This window comes from Callorhinchus milii, unplaced genomic scaffold (assembly GCF_018977255.1).
Source record: "Callorhinchus milii isolate IMCB2004 unplaced genomic scaffold, IMCB_Cmil_1.0 Scaffold2, whole genome shotgun sequence".
In the NCBI taxonomy this organism is placed as follows: domain Eukaryota; kingdom Metazoa; phylum Chordata; class Chondrichthyes; order Chimaeriformes; family Callorhinchidae; genus Callorhinchus; species Callorhinchus milii.
Genome location: NW_024704743.1, coordinates 31421456 through 31425562, shown reverse-complemented (window position 1 = coordinate 31425562; position 4107 = coordinate 31421456).

Below are 4107 nucleotides of genomic sequence, written 5' to 3'. Positions count from 1 at the left end.
GACCCAGACAGAAGGTTGGGTTCTGGATTGGTGACTTCCTTAGTGAAATCTGTAGCAGTTACTGATGAGTGGATGTGATGTAACTTTTCACCAATAAAACCACAGGCAGTACAAGTTCTAATAGTCTAAACTATCTCAACAGTTGAGGTGTTTGTACTAATTAATATTTTTATGTAGTTTATGTATTTGGCATGAAATGAAGCTTCAATGTGCATCACCATGTTTATCTAATGATGGTATATTTTATTTCTCCTTCCAATCCATGTTGAGCCCCTCTGACTTCAATCTGCAGTTAATTGGCGATCTATGTCTAATAGTTCTGAAATCTTGTGACACATCCCCAGGTACTATGGGTAGTTCAGGACATTCGACTGCCAGGAAGGTGGAAGGCGAACTAAATGGACCTTGGTCTTTTTTTCGCTTAGCATTTCATATGTTCTTATTTGATTTCACCTGACTGAAAAGGTAGTGGCTGAGTTGGCTGCTTTGCTGCTGTTTGTCCTGTTTTACATGAGTTCTGCCAATAGTATTGATAGGATGCTGCAGGGCACTTATGGGTGGAAGAAGAAAATCTATAGAGGATGTTATAGATAGTTGCAAAAGCAATCGCAAACCATTTTGGAAATGGTATTAATAAATACCTCTATTACCTTTAAATTTGACCTACAACTGAAATATGTTGGAGACTGGAAGTCTTGAATGTTAATGCACAATTCTTTGCTCTGTTTTCTTGGCTTAAGTTGGATGAGTGAGGCAATTGATCTGTGTAATTGTTCCTTAAGTATTTTGTGTAAAATAATGTTGCAGAATAGCTTGGTTCATGTTTGAACGGTAGTTCAGTCAAATGATAAAATTGTTAGTCGTTCAAAATTTATATGTTTAACTCTTGCGTTGCAGTCTTTGCAATCAGATTGACTGATGCCCAGAGACCTATAAACCAGCAGTATGTCACAGTCTTCCCATAATTACAATTTGTGACTCAGTTGCTGTTAGTAAATCTCATTGTCAACTGTTGCTGTTGCGACCCCTTTATCTTTAATCTTGAGGATCTGCCCAAAATGAAGTTCAGATACATTTTAAGTATTTTTCTCCTTTAACTGAAATGGGAGAAAGTATGAAAACATAGCATGTACAGATGTTGTTTCATGACAGTGGAATCATTTGTTTTCAATGGACTGAAGTGGGTGGTGTGAGTGAGCGTTTTAAATTCTGGGACTTGGGTTCGAATCCATTCCAAGGATAAATTGCAACTGTTGAAAAGTTACAAAATTAGTACTAACTGGGGAGGGGTGGAATCTCAATTTGTGTTTTTTTTTGGGGGTAGGGTGTCCTGCAATGACTGGATTTGTGTTTTATGAATGTGAACCAGAAGGCTTCATCAACAATAACAAATTACATTTGTATAGAGCCTTTCATATCAGGAGGACGTGAAAGGTGCTATACATCACACCTTAAAGTGAAGCTGCTCCTCCTATTGCATTGCTTTCCCTTGCTGTGAAGTGGTAAATGAGTGAACAACAGCAGGAATTACCTGGTGGGCTTGTGTACATTAGAGTGCTAATACTGATCTTTGAAATGAAAGATCTGAAACTGAAATGTGGTTGAACCAACTGTATGTTGAACTCTGTCTTTTCTTCTGAGGAGCTGATGTTTGTCGAGTAGAAAAGCTACTTGTATTTTGGGACCTCCTCTATAAGACTATCTTTGGGGCCATAAATTGTTTTTTACCAAAGGCTAATAGGAAGTGATCTCCTGAAATTGTTTACCTGCGTTCTCTGGATCATACTTGTGGGTTGACATTCTCAAATTCTTCCACCCAATGGTGGCTAAATGGGCACAGCCTATAGGTAGTTGGATTTTTCCTATTAATTTTTGAATATTCGTTCTGCAAAATGGTTGTAACTGATTGTAACTAAATCTACATAATCTAAATCAAATGCTATTTACAACCAAAGAGCTGTTGAAAACCACCAATTTTATAAATACGAGTACTTGGTAGTTGCGTGAATGGGTTAGACGAAGAAAACTCAATCTGAATGTGGCCATTATACTAACATGCAATGTTTATATGCTTGCAGTATGGTTCTGGTCCCACACTGCGTTGTATTAACTGGTAACCATATGCTCCAGAACCTCTGAAGGAACAGAACGTCACAATAGATTAACTAAAAACAGTTTGGAAAATCTGAGAATACTCATGGTATGACAAATATAAATGTGGCCAATAATTGTTGAACAAATGTTTGTAATATTGTTACAAAGCAATGTATTTGATCTTGAAACTGCGCAGTTGGCATTCCCAAGCATTTCTAGTCTTTCCCTGCACCCTGGGAAGGATTTAGTGAAACTACGAGAGCTGATTATTAAAACAGAACCCTATTCTGCCACGAATGTCCTGATAATGAAACACTTAATAGGTTAAGATATTATTAAAGCAACACTGAATTGAATGAGCTTCTACAGTTGATCTGCTTTCTTTCCAGTTGAGTATTCATTGAGGCTAGTGGTATATTTACTGGTTTCTCCAGTGGATTTAACTGACGAAAATGAATTGAATTGCTGGACTGAAATATTTTCTATTCATCTTAATTAGACAAAATCATTTAATGTACTGCAAAAATTGAGCTTACAACAGTTATGTTATGCATTGATATAGGCCAGTGCTAAACCAAGCCAGCCACTCGTTTTACTGTATCAGCAAAACTTCATGATCTTGATCTGCCAGCTGTTTTGTTTCCACCCATTGCTGTGCTATTGTGGTGAATGCCATTAATTACTCAACTGAGATGAGATTGAAACCTATGATGTTTGAACTGTTTAGAAATGCTACTCTGGTATCACTCTTCCACTATTGTTCACTTATTGTAAAGTGAATGAATACAATAATTTGTAAGAACTTCACTTGAATCCATTCGCGTAGAATCAGCTTGATCCAACTGAACTCTGCTTCACCACATCTGTTTTCCTTCAATGGTAAATGAACCCTGCGCAATCCACACTAGGACTCCATTCTGCAGTTATTATTCTACAACTGTGTTTTGTAAGTAATTCAGAGAATGTTGTGCTTTTTTGCCTCTTTAAAAAAAAAAGTTTGGTTTCCATTTTCTGTGGAACCATGAAGGGATTTTAGTAACATTTACTTTACTCTATGAATAGTTCAGTAAACCAACCCAGTTAAAACTTGGTTTCTGAATTGTACTATCTTTAAATTGTATGCACACTGTCTGGTGCCATCGGCTTATTTCACAATCTACTGTGGTTAACGCTGTATATCCAGAACCCAATGGGTTATTTCATGTATAAATATGTACAGAAAGATCTAAGTATAGAACTATGTATAAAAAATCTGAACATGCTAAGGTACTGTTCTTCCATTTTTTTTAAAAAAGGAAACAAATTATATATAATATAACCTAGTATTTAAAAAGACATTGCATACTTCCACCAGGGTTAAATTGTTCTGCATTTTTGTACAGCATATTTTACGTATCAATGTATTAGCCATCACTGCCGCAAAACTTTTAGGAACTGAATTTAATTTTGTAAACTTTTTATCACCTGCTTTTGTAAATAATTTGATTTGAGATGCAGTTTAACCTCAAGGTGGATGCTCGCTGATATGTTGAAACTGTACAAATTGTAAATGGAAAATTTAGTGTGTATCACACGTTAAACCTCCGCCACTGTCTCACACCGTAGGCCGCCGAGACCCTCGGACACGCATTTATAAACATACACAAACTCCCTGATTGTCGGCCTCCCCAACACCTGCCCCCCGTAGGCTGCAGATCATCCAGAACTCTGCCACTGCCCCCACCTTCTGGAACTCCACCCAGCTCTCTGCCTCCTTCAAGACCTGTCTCAACACCTTCTTCGACCGTGCCTTCGGTCACCCTCCTTTCCCCCCCGTCCTCCACCCTCCCCAATCCCGACCCCCAGCTTGGGTCTGAAACACTGATTGTCCAGCGCCTTGGGACGTCTTCCTGACATGAAAGGCGCTATACAAATGTAATTTTGTTATAAACCTGCAATATGCTGGCACAGTTCTGAATTGTTTAAGGTACTGAAAAAAATGTTTTTTTTAAAAAAAAAACTCCCAAGCTTTGT